This window comes from Coenobita brevimanus, chromosome 82 (assembly GCF_032717465.1).
Source record: "Coenobita brevimanus isolate Jiangsu-jjx chromosome 82, ASM3271746v2, whole genome shotgun sequence".
NCBI lineage: Eukaryota > Metazoa > Arthropoda > Malacostraca > Decapoda > Coenobitidae > Coenobita > Coenobita brevimanus.
Genome location: NC_137035.1, coordinates 11,939,271 through 11,964,220, shown reverse-complemented (window position 1 = coordinate 11,964,220; position 24,950 = coordinate 11,939,271). Strand labels below are relative to the sequence as shown.

The window sequence follows — 24,950 nt, the reverse complement described above, 5'->3', positions numbered from 1 at the left end:
TGTGAGAATCCAACAAGCCACATGGGCGCCACCCTCCGGACACAACCATCGTGTCCATGGCCCCCTCCACCTTCTGCGACTCCGCACCACCACTGTCACGTCCACCCTTTTCGTCACCTGCAAGACCCAGATGGATGAAAACCCAGCCACCACAGCATGGAACTCCCTCCTTCAACATCTCCAACCCATGCACCACACCAACAACACCAAAATCTATCGCCTCCAGTCATGGGGATGTGACTTTCTCCCCAACGACGGTGGTAAAATGCCAGGAATAGCAATTGAGGGCAACACAACACCCCCAGCAGGAGGCTACGGAGGGGCAGACAGAGCGCGGCAAGATGGAGCTATTACTCTAGCTCCAGGCAGCACCCCAGCGACAGCTGGTAGCTGCGCCCTTTTCGAGACGGCCTGCAGCCGCTCACCCCTTCTTCGGGAGATGGCCAGTAGTCACTCCCACCTTTGTCAGAAGACACCCAGGAGCCACTCTGAAGGTGCCCTTGAGACGGCCAGTAGCTGCTCACCTCTCCTTCAGGAGACGTCCAGTAACCACTCCTGCCTTCGTCAGAAGACGGCTGGTAGCCGCTCCGAAGGTGCCCTTGAGATGGCCAGTAGCCGCTCACCCCTCCTTCAGGAGACGGCCAGTAGCCGCTCCCGCTTTCATCAGGAGACGGCCTGTAGCTGCTCACCCTTCCTTCAGGAGATGGCTGGTAGACGCTCCCCCACATGGGCCACGGCCAGTAGCCAGGCCCCTAAAAGGCCATGGCCAGCAGCTGGGCCCTACAGCTGGAGACAGCCAGAAGCCGCTCCTCCATCAGGTGCTGCCATACCCCCATGAATATCCTGCAGGAGGAGGGTCTGAGTCACGAGGACCTGTGGAGAGGCCCTGTGCTCCAGAGGAACCCTACCTGATGGACTCTGATGACGACCGACACTGCAGCTCACTCCTGATGGTGTCCCCGATGGCAGTAAGCCGCTGCCACTGGGCCCCCAAGGCCAACCCCAGGACCCCTGGGCGAGACCTCTCTCCACCCCGATGCAGACGACCCTTGTCCTCCATCAGATGCCTAATTGCACGTTTCAGGAGGCTGTTTGGCCCCAGTCCTTAGGGCCGCACTCCAACTCCCAGCCCTGACAGTGCAGGGCACTTCACCACCCCCAGCCCCGAACGAGATAGGACGTCCCTACGAGTGATTCCGGGGCCGCTGGATACAGAGGCCACAGGCGGAACTCAGCCCCCATCAGGAGTCAGGCTGTGAGTCCTCCCGTCGCCCCACTACCCACGCCACCGCACCACCGACCGTGAGTGACAGTGAATAGTGCAATGACAGTGTAATAGTGATTAGAATATTGGGCAGGTAATATCCGAGAGAACATAAATCCAAGGCCTAGTGATGTGTGATAACTATGATCCAGCCGAGTAGTGACATAGTGAGAGTAAGAAGAGAGATCTAATAAGAGTGCAGTGATTTCAGTAAATATCAGACTCAACCTTTATAGTGTAATTCCTCTGCACTGCAAGACCATTGAAATACTTGCCCAGCCTAGAGACAGTTTCTATTTCCCTCCATGTGACAATGATCTATTCCCTTGCCCGAAATACTACAAACACTATTTCTTGTGCCATTCACCTGCTATCCTGAACTATTGTCTAAATAGTATCCTGTGTGATACTACGATACCATATACGATTTATAATTACCCAGATTCCTGTTGTTGTGACATCTACCTGTTCCACACATAGAATTAGTCAATACACATTTAAGATTGTTGCCTTGAGTTTTTGTGTCCTGCCTCTCTCTTATTTGTTCAAGCTGCGGTCTAGAAAGAGAACCCAGCAGCACACTAGGCGTTCAAAGGACTGGAAGCTGACCCTTAAACACCTAGTATAAGACATGCATTTCACCGCTTTGGGGCCTAAAAACTGGGGCATCAGTTTGAGTCCAGGACTCAAATCTCCAACATTCTGAGTACTCAACCCTGTGATGCTATCTTTAGATACTTGGGATTCATCAAGATTCAGCATACATTGTCCATTTTTTTATATGCTCCTTGTACACTAACCTGAGGCCCAGCAGTGTAATATTTCTCTACAGTCACATTTCTCATTATCTTCTCATGGTTGAGTACATGCTATTTGCACTCAATCACATTATTGCTTACCTCACACTTCTCCTGCTGTAGCTCAGCATACTCGTATGTTTCCTTCTTCAATTGTTGCTGTTCTTCCTTCATTTTCCCCATGAAAGCACCTAGCTGTCCTTGCATCCTCAGTTGCAACTCCTGTTGCTCCTGTAATGCCTCTTGAAGTCGCCCATATTGTTCTTTCTGTTCTTCATTTTGTGCCATTAGATGTTCACTTTGTGCTTGTAGTTGTTCCTTGAATTCTTTCTGTCCTTCATTCTGTGCTTGTAAGCTTCATGATTGCAGCCAGGGACACCTCCTCCTCTTGCTCAGCTCAGCTCCTTGTCTGCTCACCCTCTTTCTGCTTTCGATGATTAGGATCACTGCAGCACTTTTTTACTGAACCACATTCCTGACATCACTTTTACGTCCCCATCCCACACTGCCACAGGCTCCAACAGCAGTACTTCAGTGTAAGGACATTGCCCAGTGAGCTGTTCTTCCTATGGTCAGCGTTTTGGTGTGCAACAACAAGATCACCTCAGGCAAAGTAAATAAACTCAAGTTTGTGGTCTTTGTTCACCAAATAATTTCACTTAATGTTTGCCAATCACACTTCACTGTTTTCACAAGCACCGGAGGTATACAATTTTCATTAAGCCACACCGACGTTGAATTGACACTGAGCTGCACTGAAACTAAAACTAAAACAAAACTGACTTCCCTAGGCTCTTCCACCTCCTTATATAGCTTAGCAATACTCTCAAATCTTCTAGTTTACTGTAGCACCTACAGTTACCAAATCAGAGACATCCAAATATGCAAGAGTGTTCTTACATTACATAACACTATATGCTTTAGCATACAATCTGAAATAAAATTACATAATTTAAAAAACAATCACATAAACAAAATATTATAGAGAAAAAGAGCATAACATTTAATCCAAGCTTTACAACATACCTCCACTTACAAATAGCAGGCTAACTGGTAACTCTGACTTGTAACTGAAAAAACACGAGAAGTACTGAGAACCTTCCAGTATTTTCTGTCTTGCAAATCCCTCTTCTCAGCAGTAATAAAGAGAACATTTACCCAGTAACTGCTCTGAGGTGAGGCGGTATGACAAATTAAGCAGCCTTTGAGAAAATGGGGAAATGCATACACCGGATTAGAAAATGAAAGGCACATCCACCCATTTTTTTTTTTATATACAACTCATTGTTTAGAAGATATTGTGATCGGAAATTGCAGTTTTGGTGGTAAATCGACATCTTATTTCCTGTAATAGGATGAAGTTTGGGAATGGGACCCTATACAACACTTATGTTGGATGTATTCATACTAGTGACACCATGATTAATTGTTTTTATTGTAGTTCAGGGTGACCCCCCCAAAACTCCCACTTTTCGAAAGGCTGTAGCACTGGCAGCAGTGAGGCAGGAGGGGCAGGGCTAGGGTCTGTTGGTAGCCCAACCCCAACCGTCCTCAGTTGAGAACATGGCGTGGTCGGGAGCACACCGTGCGTTCGCTGTGGAAGCGTTCTTAACAAACAACCGTTCTGTGATTGTTGTGCAGAGGTCCTTTTGAAGACGTTTCAGTATTCCACGGAACCAAAACGTTCCAGATCGGAAAACTATCTTGCAGTGGGTTGAGAATTTCAGGGCAACAGGCTCAGCTTTAAAAAGGAAATCACCTGGTTGACCTAGGAGCGCTCGTACACCTGAGAATATTGAAGCATTGAGGTGATCTGTTGTGCAGTCTCCGAGACGTTCTGCACGGAAGCATGCTTTAGCTGTCAGGATACCCCGGGAAACTGCAAGGAGAATCTTACACAAAGACCTTCACTTCCATCCATACGGCACACACAGCTCAAAGATCATTGCAAGTGCTGAGGGAAATGTTTCTAGATCGGGTGAGCTCGTTGCGTGGCAATGTTGGGTGGCCAGCCCGTTCCCCTGACTTCGTCCATTGTGATTTTTTTTCTGTGGGGCTACCTTAAATCACGAGTGTATACTCATCGACCCCAAACTCTTGAAGCCCTTAGGGTTGCTATTCAGCAGGAGATAGCTGCTCTTCCACCCGACATGACCTGTCGAGCCATGGCAGCTTCAGAAATCACCTCCAAGCATGTATAGACAATGACGGCCACCATTTGGAGGATGTCATCTTTAAAACATGATGAATAAAAACTGTATTGAATGAAGTTTCATGTATGCAAATAATAATTTGATTATCTTTAACCATTTCTTTTTCATTTACCTTTGAAATGTGGGAAGTTTTTCTGGGTCACCCTGTACGAGCAATATTTACCTAGCTGTAAAAATAGAAGCATAGCTAGCTTCAGAATTTGAGTAATTTGCTGGTTTGAGGATGTGATCCCCTGTCCTAGTGATAAGGTGTATTTGTGTGTCCTTTTAATACTTTATTTTTCACATGACTGCAACACCTTTGTTGGATGTAATCATCTTTGTTAGCATTCTGCTAGCCTAACAGAGGAAGATAAAAGCCATATTAGCATGGATGGACATGCGCTGAGTTGAGGACGTGGTCCTTAACCTCGCTATAATTTGTTTAATTTTTTTTTCTTTAATATATCAACAGCACCTTTGTGTGTGTGTGTGTGTGTGTGTGTGTGTGTGTGTGTGTGTGTGTGTGTGTGTGTGTGTGTGTGTTTGGGAAAGTGTATTACTTACTAAGTGACGGAAATAATGGTTCTATTAGCCATGGTAGGAGAGAGAGCAAGGGGGACTGGATAAGAGGGCCAAAATTTACCCTACAGTGAGTACTGAACTAAGACCTAAGATTTATGCACAATGATAATTATCCATATGACAACTCTACTGTCTTCCCGTCTATACCGCCTACCTTTCTCCTTTTGTCTTGGCCACATCACACAGCAGCATTATTAGTACCGTCCTGCATGTGCCACCTTTCACTCCATCATCTTTATCCCACCTTTCCCACCGACCTTCCTCAACCGGCACTCCATTCCCAGTTCACTATTTCCTCTACCTCACACTACTCATCGAGACACCACCAGGGTCACGGTGATAAAAATGGTAGGAGGAGAGGGATGAAGGGTAAGACAGTGAAGGATAGAAGGAAGGAAAGGAAAAATGGGTCAAGATGGAGGGTTTGGATGGGGATGCGACTGCCACCTCCGTTATATTATTATTTTTCTCTTTTTTTTACTCATTGCCACATGATGTTAAGTGTCTACAGTGTTTTCTTTGTCTAATGACCACACTGTTCACCAACTTACGTCAGGTATGTCTACTAAGCCTTAAGGTTTTTCCCAATGGCAGTTATCCATATGACAACACTACTCTCTGCTTTCTTTACCGTCTACCATTCTAATGTCGGTCAAATGCTCAAGGCCATGACACAGCATAACAGCACTGCCACCGCCACCCTGCACTTGCCACCTCCCACCCACCTCCCCTCCCCTCCCCTTGTACAGTCGTGATCATAAATAATCACCAATTCCCTGGTACCCAGTGCCTCAGACAGGCCTTTTATGCGCGACAAGCCACACTGGAGTAAGAGGGGCTGAGAGGGAGGGGCCAGAGAGAGAAGAAAAGGTGGGTGGGGGACAAGTGATCATGCTGAGGGGTGGTGTGAGGAAGGGGAGGGAAGGTAGGTAGGGGAGGGAGAATGAAATGCAAAGGAGTGGTCAGATTATTTGTTCATTTTCTTACATTCATGGCATGATACAAAGGAGTTAACATTCGGTAGATAATGCTGCATTACACCTTGAATAGCAGCATCAGATAACAAGCTTTAGATAGGTGGCGATAATTATCAAGGGCTGGCTCGTGAGAGAAATATGCTGAAGTGACAGATCAAACATTAGTGCGGAGCCAGATATTTGTGTTCATCCGTGTACTTTGACTTCGGACGCAGAATGGAATCTGGATGGCTTTGACTTCCGAAATGTTTGTGTAAGAAACGTCTTCTACCCTTACATGTAACTAATTTTTGAAACTAAATATCATAATGCAACCTTTGACATGGCTGTGTCCACAGTAAATATGATCATCCTCTTGGTATACACACCCTCTCTACAGTCGATATCATGTCAACTATTTTATGACATCTCTATGTGAAAAGACTAATGAAAAAAAAAAGGAATGTGCGTAAAAGGTAAATTAATTTGATGTCTTTGCACATGGGTGGATATAATAACGATATCTCTCGTAATCTTTTAGAAGGAAAATAAACAAAATCCTATCCAAACTCCCAAAATAATATCTATGTCAACGTTTACCGACATTGGTTAAGCCAAAGCAACCAGGAAAGCCATTGTAAGCAGTCCGGTGGCTTCATGCATCACCTCTTGCTGTTTTCGCGGCACCGAGGAAACACTGTTGTTAATGGTTTGCTGGTTTCGTCTGAACAGCTCCCACTCGTCCTTGGTGTGCCGGAGGAAGCGTGCCCATGTTCTCTCTTTCTCTGGTTCTCATGCGACACAGTCTCGATGGCTGTGCACTAATGTTTGATCTATCACGTCAATATGTTTCTCTCAGCCAGCCCTTGGTATCACCACCTATCCAAAGCTTTTGATTTGACTTCGCTATACAAGGTGTAACACAGCATTATCTACCTAATATTAACTCCTTTATATCATGCCCTGAATGAAAGAAAATAGACAAATAATGTGACCACCACTTCGCATTTCATTCTTCCTCCGCTACCTACCCTCCCTCCCCTCCCTCACGCCACCCCCGCACCACCACTCGTCCCCCCACACACCTTCCCTTCTCTCTCTGGACCCTCCCTCTCAGCCCCTCTTACTTCAGTTTGACTTGCCGCGCATAAAGGAGCCAGCCTGAGGCAAGGAGATAGGTGATTATTTATGACCACGACTGTACTCTACCTCTTGTTTACACCCCATGCCAACCCTACATCTTCATGGCCTCTCCAGTCTTCCTACACCCTTAATCCATACTCGTAACAGTCTACCCACACCAACAAAGACAGTGTGATTAAGGAGGGAGAAAGGGAAGCATGGAAGGAAGGGAAATAATGTAAAAGAATGAAGGAGGAAGGGAGAAAGGAACCAAGGACGGTTGGTGTGGGTGGGGATGGCGACTGACATGACCTTCATATTTTTTTTTCTCTTCTTTACAAAGTCAAACTTATCATTATCTGTTAACAACATTATTCACCCACCTAATTCAAATATGCCTACGGTGCTATATAAATTTGTGCTCAGTGGCAGTTATCCATATGGCAACACTACTGTCCTCTCTCAGTATCTCTACCCAGCAGTCAGCCAAGGCCAGGACACGGCACCCCAAACCACTACCCTACATTGCCACTTCACTACCCCCTCACCTCCCATGTACTTTACCTCTCATTGAGATCTCAACCCAACCCCATATTTCCACCTCGTCCCGTATCCCCATTCTTCCATCCACGCACGTAACAGTCGAACCAAATGACCAGAGACAGGATGACAAAGAAGGGAGAAGGAGCAAGGAAGGGACTGAGAGTGGACGAAGAGAGAGAAAATGGAGGGAAGAAGGTGGAAGGAAGAAACTGATCAAGGACGGAAGGTGGGTGAGATTGGGACTGCCGCCTCCTTCATATTTTTTTTTCTTCCAATTTAGTAAATATAAGTTGTCAACACTTGATGCAAATGTCTACTGTGTTGTTGTTGCTATGCTAACCACATTATTCACGAACTTACCTGAAATACTTGTATGCCTACGTCAACTACCGAACCTTCCCGATGAAAGGGCAAGTGAGTCAGGTAGTGCCACGACAGTAATATTTTTTTTTTCCTACCTAGGATGCTTCTATTACTCACTGCAACTTTCTCCTGCATTTTACTTGGTCTTGTAAATACATTTACCTGTCTTCATACACTTTTCTCAGGCAAGGGTGGGAGTCAGTCTGTGACTCTAACAATGATGATGAATTTTCTTTCTCCTACATATTGTAGCGTTATTCCTTACTAACTCACCAGAATTGAGAAGTTTTCCCAGTTCGTGTCATAAATTTCCTTGAAAATTTTCAAGAAAATATTTTTATTTAATCCATAAAACCATGAATAATCCTAGAGCTGTACTCCAAGTAGCCCACACGGCTAATTTTAGTTTTTATTAATTTTCATTCTGTGTATTCTGAGCATTACCATTTTCTTATTATGAACTTAAATTTGCTCATGAAATAAATAAAATATTTATAACAGGTATTGCGATAAAATTTCCTGTTGAACTGTATGAAAATTGATCAAGGAAACCTTTTTTTCTTTTCCTAGCAAAATTTCCTCAGTTTAAAAATTCAATATCCCAGGCAATTTTTTTTTTTTATGCCATGCAGTTATCATAGTTCTACCAGAGCTAGAAATATTTTATCCTATATGAAAAATTAAGCTACAGAGGTAACTACACCATATGCAAAATTTTCTACGATAGTATTTATAATTTTAACATCTGTCACTAACTGCCATTCCCTATCATGATAAATGATGGAGTTCGAGGTGAACAGAAATGTCAGACAGTTGGTACTCCCATACTGAACAGCACTGGCCTTAATTATCCTAGACCTCCTTTCTGTGTTACCCTGCCCTGCTGCATTCATTAATCTTAACATAGTTGGCATATCTATAGTATACTACAGTACTTCAGCAAATGCTTACCAGTTTTAGTTAGATATCAGTGAGCCACAAGACCCTAGGTGTTAAGACCGGTACTATTAACTCTTTCACGGCCTGGGCAACACTGTTAATCTGTTCCAGCTATCATATGATTTTATTAAGCTGAGTGATTTACAGGACGTGAGTATTAATACTTGTACTGTACCATCTTTCTTTTTAACGTCCAGGACATCTCTAGCATTGAATTCCAGCTCACAGCTTCATTCAGCTGAGAGTGTGACATAGAAGCTAAAGTTTTCAAATCTTGCATGTATTAAACCTAAAAGTGTACCTATCCAGTTAGAATGTCCAAAAGGTTTATATAGACCACTAACCATACCTCTTTTGTCCATAGATCATTCAGTTAAAAAGAAACAAAATTGTCCTTCTCACAAACTAGTGGCATCCACAGCCACAGGAATCCTGGGCAATGCATACCTTCTGTGAAATTCTGGGGCGCAGCCTGTTTTTTTTTTTTTTTTTTTTTTTTCGTAAATTAACATTTCGTAAATCACTCATGACGAAGTTGACACTGTTCTACATACAGTTTTAAGTCTCCTTGGTGTACTTTGCCAAATTTGTTCCCACAAATCCCATCATGTTAAAAACCTAAGCCATAAAAGGTGTCCAATGGTTCATATCCACCTGGTGAACAAGCTTACCTGTACATCCTTTCTATCCTTAATGACCTAGAGCACCTTGTGTATCACCCTTTCCATATCCCTGATCATCTTGGAGAAGGTTACAACAAACGTGACCACATTCATACAACTAATCCTTCTGCTTACTCTGCTCATCTTTTCTCACTCTTAGGCTCCTCGAATCACAACCTTATTACCTTAGTCTGTCCTATCGCTCCAGCAAGGTCAGTAGACCTATCAAAGCCGTCGCTGAGCTTTTCCAAAAGTGTGTTAGACTGCAGGGATTTTAGGAAGGAGAGAATGTTTGTTGTTTTTGCCGTGGATGGCAGGAGAAAGATAAAGATGAGTCTGGGGTGAGACTGCAGTTTATTTCTTCAGAGGGAGTATCTCACAAGAGCGCTACTGAGGCGAGAGCGGTTTTATGCTTCCTAACTCAGCGTGCTCTGTTCCTGCCCTTTCCCATTCTCTCTCTCTCTCTCTCTCTCTCTCTCTTTCCTAACCCCTTCTGCCCTGTTTCTCCCATTTCCCCCGTATATGACCGGTTGTGTCATGCGCATGGGCACGTGTGTGGAACCTTGCAAGCCTGTGGAAATTTCCGTCAGGTGTCATACTGTGCTGTGTGTGAAATCCCTAGCTTGAGAATTAGCAGAGTTGGTCCTCTAGACCTCTCCCTTAGGCACGACTTTCTTCCAGCCTCCATACCACATTATAACAATATATACGCTACCAGCTATTACGTAGTGTGCTATGATATTTCAGTGTCCTGACATCGCCTAGCTGGCGTACCTATGACAGCATGTAGTAACAAATTAGATATTCTGTCATAGCCTCCTTCTGACCTGACACACGTAGCCCAGTATTTTTTCCACTGCCTGAAACATTTTCGGAAGTCAGTTTTTGGTATCCCCTGCAGATGTTTCATCGCATTCGTCATGATCTCTTCTCTCGTTTCAAATTAGGGAATAACCAAAAGTTGCATGGAGTCATGTTTGATGAGTAGGGAGCCTGCCAAACCTGCAGGATGTTGTGTTTGGCCAGAAATTCCTGATTCAGTTGAGAAGAATAGGCAGGGGCATTGTCATGGTGCAGCTTCCAACTTGCCACTTCTAAAGGTCTGGTGTCTTCCGCTGAATTGCGTCAGGAAGGCAATGGATAACATCGAGGTAGTAACATTTGTTGACAGTCTGACCTTGTGGTGCATATTCGTGATGCAAAACACCACGGTAATTGAAAATAATGTCAACATGCGAGTACATTTCACCTTACTGCAAACGTGTCGTGCTTTGCTTGGCCGAGGCGACCCTGCATGCATCCACTAGGGCAACTGTGCTTTGATTTCTGGGTCATACCTGTACACCCGTCTCATCTCCAGCGATAGCCTTCAGAAACTCTGGATTGCGATTTGCACACTCCAGCATGTCTTGAGCAACATTCATCTGAGAGAAATCATGATGAGCGTGACGAAGCACCTGCAGTAGCTACCGAAAACCGACACTGAATAATGTTTCAGACAAAAAAAAAAAAAAAGAAAGAAACTGGGCTACGTGTGTGAAGTCAGAAGGTGCCTACTTTGAAGGGTATTAGTGTCCTAGCTTACCAGAATAGTTTTTTATTTTTTTAGCCTAAGGTCGGATACATTATGAACAGACCTCCTAGATTCCTTTCTATTATCCTGTGGTTAATGAAAAAATAATGTAATCACGTTTGTTCTTATGCTGTCCACAACAAAGAGAAGGTCTACAAAAGGTATTAGAGACAACCCACCCCTAAACCTCATCAGTCATGACTCTACCCAGAGCCATGCTAAGTCTGTTCTCCACATTACTGAGAATGATTTCATTCGTACTAAACACTGTGACCTCACCGACTCAAATTCTTGTCGCTCCTTCTGGTACTTTGGTACCTTGCCAAAAACCTTTCAACACAATTACTTCATCCTCCTCCCCTTCTCTTATCTTCTCCAATGGTTCTGTAGTTGTTTTATCTACTGAAGAAGCAGAACTCTTTGCTCAGACGTTCTCTCAATTCCATCTCTGATGATTTCCCCACTGTTCCTCCATCTCCCTCCCCCCCCACTTCTTCAGTTGCTGTACTTTTTGCCCTCACTGGCATCAGTACTAATAAGACATAAGGCTGTCCTGATGGGTTGCCTTCTGTAGTCCTCAGGAACTGTGCTCCTAAGCCCACTTCCTGCCTGTTTTTCTTTTTTTTCCTTCAATGCAAGGAAGAAGGAACCAAAGGCCAGGAGCCCAGAAACCATTCCTTCCAAGAAAAAACACAAACAAGACAACAGAGAGCCAAATTCAAGATCCGTTCATTGTGAGATACCTGGACACACTGCGTTTGATAGACTGGAGATCATAGGAAGTAGGAAATACAGACAGAAGGAGACAGTTCCAGAGTTGCCCTGTTCCATAACTGACGGACTGTGAGTCATGTTTTACTTTTGCGTTAGAGCGTTGGACAGAAAAGGGATAAGAGTTTGTTGCTAGATGGGTGCTACGTGCTCGTTGTAGTGGTGGAGGGATGCAGGCAGATAGTTCAGAGGAGCATTGACCATTGAAACAGCGATAGAGAAGAATAAAGATGCAACAGTGCAGTTAAGAGACAGAGGCTGAAGGGAGCCAGTAAGAGGAGGAGAGTTGATGAGACGAAAAGCCTTTGACCCCACCTTGTTGAGAAGAGCTGTATGTTGGGAGCCTCCCCACACATTAGAGTTGTACTTTACACGGGGGCAAATAAAACCTATGTATAAAGTCAACAACTGTGCAGGGGTAAAGAAGGTACGGAGTCGGCTAGCACATCTAATCTCTTGGAAGCAGATTTTACTAGAGAGATAATTTGATCTTTCCATAATAAATCCCGAGAGAATGAAATCCAAATTATTTTTAAAGATGATGCAGGATTGAGCTGGATATTGTTAAACATTAGTGTGTACTCCTGTGGAAGATTTTGACGGGTTGATAGGCGTAAGAACTGTGTAAGAACTGAGTTTTTGATGCATTAAAAACAACAGATTTACTTTTATCCCATTCAGAGATACGAGTAAATCAGACATTAGGTGTGCCATAGCCTCATCCCTTGTTTGCTGAAGTAAGTGCTGAGATGGACACTGCGATAACAGAATGGAAAGGTAAATGGTGGAATCATCATCGTATGAGTGGATAGGGTTAGATGTACAGCTCTCAAGTCATCAATGAAGAGAGTCTGTGATAAGACAGAGCCCTGAGGAACACCACTGTTGACAGAACAAGGAGAATAATGGTGGCCATCCACAACAGCAGCTAGAGAACGACCTGAAAGGATGCTAGAGATGAAGGAACAGGTAAACTCTGCTGCCCTTGTCTGTTGATGCGTACCCTTTCCTTGTTATTCGAAGTTAGCTCTCATTCAGCCTGTCCCTAAGAGGGCGACATTTCCCTGCTCTCTAAATAGCGACCAATTGCTTTAATATCCTGCATTCCTAAAGTTTTTGAATCTGTTGTTAACAAAATAAAACGTAAAGGACTTTTCCTATCACAGCCTTTTTTTCAATCGCCGGTATGGGTTCTGCCAGGGACAGTCCACTGCTATCTTCTTACCTTCATTTCAGACTTCTGGTCATCCCCGTAATGAGAATCGGGCTAAAGCTTTACCATTGCACTTGATATTTCAATCAAGTGTGGCAAAAATCATTGATTTCCAAACTGTCCTTTTATGGTTTCTATCCATATATCTGTGCCTTCAACTCTAGCGTCCTTTCTGGTCGTTTTATAGCTGCTCTTGTCGACGGCCATCGTTCTTCTCCCAGAACTATCAATAATGGTGTTCCTCAGGATTCTCTCCTATCACCAACTCTCTTCCTTCTATTCATCAGTGGCCTTATTAGCTGCACTTTTAACATGTACTCAAATGCTGATAACTCACCCATGATCTTTCCAGTCGCCTCTTGCAGCGTCCATCTCAGCAGTTACATCAACAAACAAGGCATGAGACTATGCAACACCTAATGTCTGACTTGGCACACATCTCTGATTAGGGTAAAACTTATTCTATTGCTTTTAATGCACCAAAAAATCTGTTCTAACATTTTTTGATCCGTCACAGTCTTTTGCAGGACTGTCCTTTAATTTTTAACAATATCACACTCAGTATTACATCAGTTCTGAACACCTTGTGTTTTTTCTCTCAAGATTTGTTTTGTTAATATCATGTTAGCTCTCTTGTAAAATCTGCTTTCACGAGATTTGGTGTACTAAGCCGATTTCATGCCTTCTTTACTCCTGCACAGTTAATGACTTTATGCAGGGGTTTTCTTCACCTCTGTGTTGAGTACTACTCTCATGTGTAGCGAGGTTCCTCAAATACAACTCTTCTCAACAAGATGGAGTCAAAGGCCTTTCGTCTGATTAACTCTCCTCCTCTTACAGGCTTCCCTCAACCTGTGTCTCTTCGACGTACTGTTGCATCTTTATCTTTTTTCTATCATTTCTTCAATGGTCACTGCTCCTCCGAATTGTCTCTGCATCCCTCCACCACTACGGCGGATATATAGCACCTATTTGGCAACAAATCCTCACCCGTTTTCTATCTACGGTAACCCTCTAATGCAAGAGTTAATCGTCACTCCTAGTTCTTCATGCATACAACAGGTCAGCTCTGGAACTGCCTTCCTCTGCCTGTATTTTCTAGTAGCTGTGTGATGTGCAGTCTTTTAAATGCAATGTGTTCAGGCATTTTGAAATGAACGATCCTAAAGTTTATTTATTTATTTTTCATGGAGGGAACAAGCTAATGTGTTTCTAGCCTTCGGTACCACCTTCTCTTTCATATATACAAACATTCATACATGTATACATACATATATATATATATATATATATATATATATATATATATATATATATATATATATATATATATATATATATTTTACTGTGAGCTTGTAATAAACTCCTTATCTAGCTGTTTGTACACGGAGTTTCTATTACCAATGTATTGCAAGTTACATATATATATATATATATATATATAAATTGTCAGACGGCTCAATCCCGTAAGGGGTGGCCACAAACAACTCGTCTCCATGTCACCCTGTCCCCCGCCATTCCATTGCCCTGCTCCCAGTTTACATTCCCCTTTCTCATATACCTATCCACTCCATCCCTTCATCTCATCCTTGGCCTTCTCCTCCCTCTGCCCCCACCTCTACCTCAGTCACATACACTTTCCTCGTCTCTCACTCCCCAGCCTATCCAAATGGCCAAACCACCTCAATGTGTTTCTCCTAACGCTTTCTACCACATCCACATCCACACCACAACGCTCCTTCACTTCCTCATTTGTCAGTTGGTATCACAGTACTGTCATGTAGTAGTTTTTTCACTTCCATATTCACTTTCCTGTTTCGTATATATATATATATATATATAGATAGATAGATAGATAGATAGATAGATTGCCATGTGCACTTTGCCACAAGGGCGTGAGAAGTAATTCCATCTTGTACAGTGTTTGTTACAAATGGGTGCGCAAGAGATGTAATGGTATTAGAGGTAGACTGCAAGAAAATGCTGATTTTATGTGTGCGGCGTGTCAGGGAGAGCAGGTGGAGATTGTCAGTCGTGAGAGGATTGAACTTGCTGGTGAGTCTCTTGAGTGTGTGGAAGAATTTTATTTGGGAGTATTGTTATGTGCTGGAGGTGGGGCTGGAGCTGTGGCTAGGGTGAGAAGTGGTTAGAAGAAGTTCAGGGAGCTGTTGCCTCTCCTGATATTGAGGGGACTCCCTACGTGCTAAGGGGTCTTTGTATGCCGCCTATGTTAGGAGTGTGATGCTGTGTGGTAGTGAGACCTGGGCAGTAAAGGAAGAGGATATTCGCAGGCTCAAACGTACAGAAATGACAATGATTAGGTGGATGTGCAGTGTATCCCTGCGTGCAAGGCCTAGGGGGGCTGGGTTTACGATGAAAGAATTGAGAGGTAGGATGGGACTGGAGTGTATTGGTGCTGTGATGAGGAGAGGTAGATTGAGATGGTTTGGGCATGTGGAGAGGATGGGGGGATGATAATTGGATGCAGAAGGTGAGAAGTGTTAATATTGTGGGTGGGGTTGTGAGGGGCAGACCGAGAAAGACGTGGGATGATGTCATTAAGTGTGACCTCAGGGTTAAGGGACTAAACAGGGAGGCTGCCCTAGATAGAGCAGCATGGACAGCCGCCATTAAGTGACCAAGGCCGACGCATGCAAGCGTGTTAGAGCCTACAAAAACGAAACGATATATAGATAGATAGATAGATAGATATATAGATAGATATAGGTATAGATATATATATATAGATATAGGTAGATAGATAGATTGATAGATAGATATAGGTATAGATATTATATATATATATATATATATATATATATATATATATATATATATATATATATATTGTTACATAGCCTATGATTTCATCATCCTTTGTGTAATTTTGACGCGCAGTGTGCTGCATGTTTGATCACGAGCGTGTTCTGCCTCAGTCCCCCCCTTCTACCGTTATAGTAGAGTAAGTTGTTCTCTCTGTTATTCAGAGCGGGATTTTCAGCTCTTTGTCCCCATGGCTTCATTTGCGCGTCCTTCTTACAAGTTGTATCAAGCTCTCCTGGCCCCTATATAATGAGCTCAGTCTCTGCATCATTGCCACTTAGATCTGCTCCTCATTTTGTTCACATCTCTGTCCTCCCCTGTACAGATATTATTATTGTGAGTGCTCAAGAAATCTCCAAACATCTAGCAGCTGTGTGTAATTTGAGTATAACTGTTGTATTTTTTCTTGTACTGTGTAGCATAAGGTTAATTCTTAGGCCTAGTGAGGTTTTTTGATTAATGTTGGGTTTTATGTCAGTCATTTTTGATAATAGTTTGTATCTGTAATAATTTATCTGGCATTCACTGAGTATTATCTGGTATCTCATTTTATCAGGGCTGACTTAGATAAATTTACTCATGCTAATTTCGTGTTAATAGAGGCTATTGCAGTTAACCATATATTTAACCTGTTTTTGCCATTACATTATCCTTATGAGTCCTGAATGTTTTGTTGTTAGTTTGAGCATTAAACTTTAACTTGTAATTTTACCTAACTCTTTTGTTTTGAACCTGGAACTTTACGGGACAGTAGTGATTTTTAGTATTCTCACTTAAAGTGTACATTATCTTTCTCTGTTCCGTAACATAAATTTGGCGACCTCGCCAGGATATTCAGGATATTATCATAAGGATATTGCTTGATATTTTGTGACTGTTACTTATTAATTATTTCTACTATTACTACACTTGATGAAGCCAAAGATTTTTTGTCAAATGTGCAAACAGTGTGTGATATAGAAAACAGAACAAAGAATGAACTTAAGCTTGTTGCTCAACAATTGGGAATTGCTGTTCGCTCTCATCATTCTAAAGATCAAATTGTTGACATGATTAATGAAAGCTTGTTTAATGTAACTCCTCCAAATGAGCAAACGCAGATTGAATTAGCTAAGTTACAGCTAGCCCTGCAGGAGGCTAAGGCTAAGGAGGCGGAGGCTCGTGTTAATGAGGCAAATGCTCGTATTCAAGAGGCACAGGTACAGGCTCAGGCACAAATTGAACTTGCCAGGATTCAGGCAGACCATGAGTATCGCATGAAACAAGGTGGAACTGGATCATCTAGCTCTGATGATTTTGATGTGGCTAAAAATGTTAAACTTGTCCCTCCTTTTAATGAATCTGATTTAACAAAGTATTTTCAGTTGTTTGAGAGGGTAGCTACAGGTTTTAATTGGCCCAAGGAGTATTGGCCAGTACTCCTTCAAACTGTTCTCACCGGTAAAACTCAAGTAACTTATGCATCTTTGCCTCAGGATCAATCTGATAATTATGATGTAGTTAAGAGCTTGATTCTCAAGGCCTATGAGCTTGTTCCTGAAGCCTATAGAGTAAAATTTAGGACAACTTACAAGCAAGATAAGCAATGCCATGTTGAGTATGCAAAAATCAAAGAAGATTTGTTAGAGCAGTGGTTAAATTCTAAGAATGTGGATTCTGATTTTGACAAATTTAAGCAGATGATTTTGCTGGAGGACTTCAAAAGGTGTGTTAATAAAGATGTAAGCCTATATCTTGATGAGAGAAGAATAGATAATTTGTCTGATGCTGCAGTTTTAGCTGATGAATATGTTCTCACTCACAAGAGATATTCTACAGAAAAAGGGAAAGCTGAGAGTAAGTACGTTGCCTCTACTCAGAGTACAGGTAACAGGAAAGAGAACAAAGATGATGTTTCTCAGGAAGTAAATACCAGCTTCACCTCTAGATTTCAGAAAAGTAAATGTACTTATTGTAGTAAGCTTGGTCATACTATGGAGAAATGTTTCAGGAGACAGCGTGATGTGAACAAAAAGGAGTCTTTAAATATTCAGTCAATTGGTCTAGTGTCCACCCTTGAGAGTTCCCAGAATTCTTTAACTGAGTTAACTGAACCTGCTTTGAGGGGTAACTTAAATTCTCATGATGGAGCTCCTCTTTTGAGCAGTAACGTGGGTGACACTCTCAAGAGTTCATGTGCTAATTTCCTGTCTGATGGTTTTGTCAGTCCTCTGGACAGTAATGACAGGAAATCAGTTCAAATATATCGTGATACAGGTGCTTGCCAATCCCTTATGCTGACCAGTGTTCTAGGCTCTAATGTTAATTCCTCTGATGAAACTGTAATCTTACAAGGTGTAGGGAATAATTACTTCTCTGTCCCTCTGTGCAGAGTGAATTTAGAGTCTGGTTTTGTTAATGGTTCCGTTATGGTTGGGTTGGTTGAGACACTCCCAATGTCAGGTGTAACTTTCTTACTTGGAAATGATATTGGTGGAAGTCAAGTGTGTCCAGCTCCTCAGTTGTCTAGTGAGCCAGTGGCTGCGTCCCAGGATTGTGATGTCCCTGATGTGTTCCCTGCATGTGCTGTCACTAGGGCTAAGTCTAAAGTTACTGGTGATTTAGAGGATAATGATGATGATGATGTTATCCTAGCTGACACTTTTCTTGCTAATTTGGACCACTCACCTGATGAGGCAGTACCCCATAGTGTTGATAATTTGTCTCGTCAAGAGTTGGTTGAGATGCAGGTTGCTGACCCTGAGTTGAAAGGTCTAGCTAACTCTGCTTGCAGTGAGGAAGAGTCAGCCGGTGCTTCTACTTGTTATTATGTAAAGTCAGGAGTACTTATGAGGAAGTGGAGACCCCCAACAGCATCAGCCGACTGTGAATGGGAGGTTGTACATCAAGTTGTCATCCCTCGTGTTTGTAGGCAGGATATCATTAGAGTGGCTCATGATTCCAGTTTGGCAGGACACCTTGGAGTGAGAAAGACTGTGGCACGCATTTTGAAACACTTCTACTGGCCAGGTATCTTCAGGGATGTTTCCTGGTATTGTAAGTCTTGTCACACCTGTCAAGTTGTGGGGAAGTGTAATCAGACCGAAAAGGTTGCACCTCTAGTTCCCATTCCTCCTTTTGAGGCGCCTTTCACCCGTGTGTTGGTGGATATTGTGGGCCCTCTTCCTAAGACTTCTTCAGGATTTTCTTATGTGTTGACCATGATTGATATGGCTACTCGTTGTCCTGAAGCCATTCCACTTAGAAACATCTCAGCAAAGAAAGTGGTTAAGGAAATGCTAGGGTTCTTCACAAAGTTTGGTCTGCCCAAGGAGGTACAGTCCGACCGGGGAAGTAATTTCATGTCAAACGTTTTCAAGCAGTCTCTGAAAGAGTTGGGCATCACCCAGATCACGTCTTCAGCTTACCATCCTCAGACCCAAGGAGCGTCGGAGAGATATCATCAAACACTCAAATCGATGCTCAAGAAATACTGTTTGGAACATCAGAAAGACTAGGATAAAGGTCTTCCATTCGTTGTGTTTGCCGCAAGAGAATCTCCAAATGAATCACTGGGCTTCTCACCTTTTGAACTACTGTTTGGCCATGAAGTAAGAGGACCCCTTAAGTTACTCAAGGAATACTGGCTGTCGGAGGAAGATGACGTCAACCTGCTGGAGTATGTGATGAAGTTCAAAGAACGGCTGTCCACTGCTTTACAGCTGGCGAGAGAGAATTTAGGAGCTGCTCAGAAGAAGATGAAGACTTGGTATGATAAGAAGTCCAGGTTACGCCACTTTCAGCCAGGAGATCAGGTTTTGATTCTGCTACCAGTTCATGGGCAACCTCTTCAAGCCAAGTTTAGTGGTCCTTATTTCGTGGAGAAGAAACTCAGTGATGTCAACTATGTCATCGCCACACCAGAGCAAGCAATTATGTCACATCAACATGCTAAAGTTATATCACAGGCGGGACGAAAATAATCCAGTCTGCACTGTAGCTGTTCCACCCGAGTCTGCAAGTGAAGCTCTCCCATGCAGTATGAGCCTGAGTGATAGTTTGGGGAAGAATCCTGATATCATGAATGATCTCCAGACTAAGCTTTCTCATCTACCTCCCGAGGAAAGGCAGGAGTTTTCGGCATTACTGCAGGAGTACCCGCAAGTGTTCCGTGCTACTCCAGGAAGAACCACTGTGTTGATGCATGATGTCGATGTTGGAGACGCAAAGCCAATTAAATTGCCTCCTTACCGTGTGAACCCAGTGAAAGTTCCTCTCATCCAGAAGGAGCTTGGCTACCTGTTGGACCACAAGATGATTGAGCCCTGTCAGAGCGAGTGGAGTTCTCCTGTCACTCTAGTCCCTAAGCCAGGTGGGTCACAGCGGCTTTGCATCGACTACAGACGTGTTAATCAGATAACCAAAACAGACACTTACCCTCTCCCTCGCGTGGAAGATTGCATAGACAAGATCGGAAAGGCTAGGTACATAAGTAAGTTTGATTTGTTAAAGGGATACTGGCAAGTACGTATGACTGAACGTGGTAGGGAGATCTCATGTTTTGTAACATTAGGAAAGACTTTTGCATGTTCTGTAATGCCATATACAGATTGTTTTAGAGTAATAAGAAATTTCCTTTGTAAATTTCTTTTTTCTTTGTGGGGAGGTGTTACATAGCCTATGATTTCATCATCCTTTGTGTAATTTTGACGCGCAGTGTGCTGCATGTTTGATCACGAGCGTGTTCTGCCTCAGTCCCCCCCTTCTACCGTTATAGTAGAGTAAGTCGTTCTCTCTGTTATTCAGAGCGGGATTTTCAGCTCTTTGTCCCCATGGCTTCATTTGCGTGTCCTTCTTACAAGTTGTATCAAGCTCTCCTGGCCCCTATATAATGAGCTCAGTCTCTGCATCATTGCCACTTAGATCTGCTCCTCATTTTGTTCACATCTCTGTCCTCCCCTGTACAGATATTATTATTGTGAGTGCTCTAGAAATCTCCAAACATCTAGCAGCTGTGTGTAATTTGAGTATAACTGTTGTATTTTTTCTTGTACTGTGTAGCATAAGGTTAATTCTTAGGCCTAGTGAGGTTTTTTGATTAATGTTGGGTTTTATGTCAGTCATTTTTGATAATAGTTTGTATCTGTAATAATTTATCTGGCATTCACTGAGTATTATCTGGTATCTCATTTTATCAGGGCTGACTTAGATAAATTTACTCATGCTAATTTCGTGTTAATAGAGGCTATTGCAGTTAACCATATATTTAACCTGTTTTTGCCATTACATTATCCTTATGAGTCCTGAATGTTTTGTTGTTAGTTTGAGCATTAAACTTTAACTTGTAATTTTACCTAACTCTTTTGTTTTGAACCTGGAACTTTACGGGACAGTAGTGACTCTTAGTATTCTCACTTAAAGTGTACGTTATCTTTCTCTGTTCCGTAACAATATGTATATATACATATATATATATATATATATATATATATATATATATATATATATATATATATATATATATATATATATATATATATATATATATATATATGCTTTTTGCAACAGTGGTTATAATGATATATCAAATAACGGGTAACGCTGTTATCTTACCTGAAAATAATGTAGTTAGTGGTAGATCTCATTTGTTTGTTAGCAATGATCACGATGACAACAAGGGTGTTACCGATGAGTCCCACCAAGACGATGATGCCGAAAATGATAGGCACCACGATGGCCACGACCCACGCATACTCGAAGACCTGGCTCTCCTGTGGGACGATAGTAATTAACTCTTCATATATACTTCCTAACTGAAAATAGTTTAATCTTTGCAATTTTTTGCCATTTAACTGAAGACAATTAAGTAGTTTGCGTCATTGTGTCCACGATAGTTGAAGGCAATTGCTCCTTTGGTAAGCTTGTTGAAGATAACTGACTCTTTGTTATATAGTCCTGGCCAGCTGAAATTAACTCTTTGTTTTAGTTTGCGCATTGTACTTCTACATAATCAGTGGATTAACTGTGTATGTGCTTATGCGAAATGCATCTAAAAAGAACACTGGCAAGCAAAACATCAACCTTTGTTAGACCTATAAAACTGAACCTAATTCTCGATGCTTCTTTAATGTGTAAATGGCTCTGCTGGGCCCACTGCTTACAGTTCTCCTGTTTTCGTACACTGTCTTTCCCTTATTTTCTTGATTCTACCTCATTCCATTTTTTAGGTGGGGAAAAGTGTTAGGATTATGATGGTCTTGCCTCCATCAAAGGTTTGCTTCACTACGTGGATGACATCTAGTAATTATGGGGTAATATACAGTTTCTATTAAGATAACCCCCTCAATCCAGTGACCCCCCCCCCCTCTCTCTCTCTCTCTCTCCATACTATTTTATTCACTTTTGGATACCCTTTATTTTACCCGCCCCCATCGAGACGTCACCCATAACCTGAATAAAGTAATCTAAATAACCTGAATATAAATTCCTTTAGAATTGGTAAATCTAGCACTCACTGCATTTTGCTACGCCAGAGTTCCGAAGGGGTAGCCTCGTACGATTCTAGTTGTAAGCAGCGGGTTCTGTGTTATGCACTGAGCTCAGGATTTGCAGACATCGTTAGATTATCTGATTCTTTTCGCTGGCTGGTATTGAGGTTCAGATTATTCCTTTAGCACAAAGCAATTAACTTGCAGTTGTTGTTTTACCCGAGATGTTAGCCTCCATACCTATTTACCTTCTTACAAACTGTACCTGGCTGAAATTATCTTCCTTCCTGCTTACCGAATTCCCTGCCTACATACATACCTGGCTACCTCCCTGCTTACATTCCTACCTACTGTACCTACCCACCTACCATCCTTCCTGCCTACCATCCTGCCATTTCATGACAGTATACCCATATCTCCAACCTGAAAAATGCATCGTAAAAAATATCTTGATGCGCGTTTTACTTAGACAAATTCGCTGAGAGGGGGGACCACCAGGCAATATAGGCCGTTTTGAGCTTCAAAGTTCAAGCGTCCAGGATGGTGTTAATCCATTCGGAACATGAGATCTTACGTAAGCTGAAAAAAATTGTCTGCAGGTAGCAATAATAAACTACTGAATGACGAGCCCATTATGAAGGTGCTAATTCCAACTGTCGATATCAACTCCCACCGCATCAATCGCCATTTCAAGACAAAGTTAAGTGAAGTGTTGTAATCCTGCTACTATCTAATGGCATTATCCATCGTAAGATTGGTTTCACATTTTCAAGGATAACATTGTTGCTTCTTGAAATTTAACCACTTCGCTGGGTGAGGGCTTTAGGCTAAACATGATCGGTCGCCACAAGAATGAAATACAGAACTCGTCTCTTTTATTATGCTCTTCTTGTCTCCAGACAGTTTATACCCTGCTAAAGAGAGACTTTTGTACCTGAAAATGGTTGCCATTAGCCTTGATTGCCCTTTCACTATCGGCTATCCGTTTAAGGCAGTGGTTCTTCACTGGGGGTAATTACCCCCAAAGTGGTAATTTTGCCTTTCCATGGGGGTAATATCGGTAAAATACTGTTCGGCATTTTTTTTCTTTTTATATAAGACAAAGTAATTATCATGAACATAATCTGGCTATTTTCTAGATAAAGCTTCTATCATACTGAGCACTCAGGATCCTGATGCCTTTTGCATCTACTGTACATACGACTGTGATGTGCATACTATCGTAGTGAGCAAACAGGATTCTGATGCCTTTTGCAACTACATACCACATTGAAGTGGACTTTTCTGTTGCGATAACATAGGCCATAAACACGACGTTTATTGATTATGAAATGCATTGCGTCTCGCCTCTAACTGAGCTAAGCATAGAAAAACTGGTCAAAGAGAAAGATTTTCACCCATGACACAAGTAGTCTAACCAAGTGTATGGTCTACTGAAAACAATTTGATGTAGCTGAAAACCATTACTGTATACTGACTTCTTTCTACAGCTTGTATAATCACTTGGAAAATGCATTAGCAGTACCATTATGTTTTTCTACTTTATCTCCCGGTTTAAGTGGGGTGGGGTAGTAAGAGCTTATCTTGGTGTGCCAAGGGGTAACAGTGGCATGAATGTTAAGAACCACTAATCTAAGATTTGATCAAAGTCGTTTGGTGGAAGCAAGGTCGATGTGCTTTGGACTTTCTTGGTTTGAAGATGTTAATCCTTTTAGTCAAGGCGACATCACTGTATTTTATACTTGTTATCCCCTCACGATTTTCCTCGGCACAGCAGAAATTTTTCTAATTGGAGAAGTTAGATGAGGCCTTCATCTACCACTTCATTACTAGAGTTTTACTTTGACCTGAATATACTTAATCTGGAAGCGGCAAACATAAACCTATAACAGCAAACACCATCTTCAGTGGTTTAGGACTTGTAAAAGCCTGAAAAGATTAATTTAAATGTTGCTATAATTTAAAGGTACTATCACAAGTAAAGTTTCGCCGACAGTTCCCTTCCAGCGTTGTGTGCTACTGTACTTTCCATTTTTCTCATCCCCCCCCCCTCATCTTCACACGTCAGAAAGCTCCGTCACCACAGCCGGCAGGGAAGTGTCAACGAACTTCTGATCGTGACAGAACAACCAAATAAGAGAATTACAACCCACCTCAAGCGTCGTGGTGTAGTTATTGCAGAGTGGAAGTGTGGTGTAGTTAGTGGAGTTGCAGAGTATGTGGGGCGGCAGAGAGGTTAGGATGCTCTCTCTCCCCTGTTCCTCGTCCATCTGTAGCCCTCCGCCACTCTCTTCTAGTCCCACTCGTCCAGCTCCTCCTATCTCCTCTTGCCTGTTGTAAGTTTTACCTCCAAGAACTTCCATTTTTTCTCTTATATTTCAGAGGGCCAAGTTGAGGTGCTTTTGATGATCTTGGTGTTTTGATGTGCTGTGTGTGAGTTTTTCTTTTTTTCTCTCTCTTTAGTGTTTAGTCCTCCATGTACTCTGCTGTGTTAACAAAAAAAATATATATATTTATTTTATGTGAGTTTGTTTTGCTTTCAGAAAAATGAGCTTGGGTGCTTCTTGACCGTCTCATCTCTCTCTCTCTCTCTCTCTCTCTCTCTCTCTCTCTCTCTCTCTATTTTTTTCCGCGGTGTGCCTGCCTGTCCTCTGCTTCTGCTTCGCTGCGTTGTGTTTAG

At 42.4% G+C, this 24,950-nt stretch overlaps 1 pseudogene; it reads right to left on the bottom strand.

Moving 5' to 3' along the window:
* LOC145409603 (allatostatin-A receptor-like) overlaps positions 1–24,540 on the bottom strand; it is a 128,870-nt pseudogene extending 104,330 nt beyond the window's left edge.
* Positions 24,541–24,950: the final 410 nt, after the last annotated feature.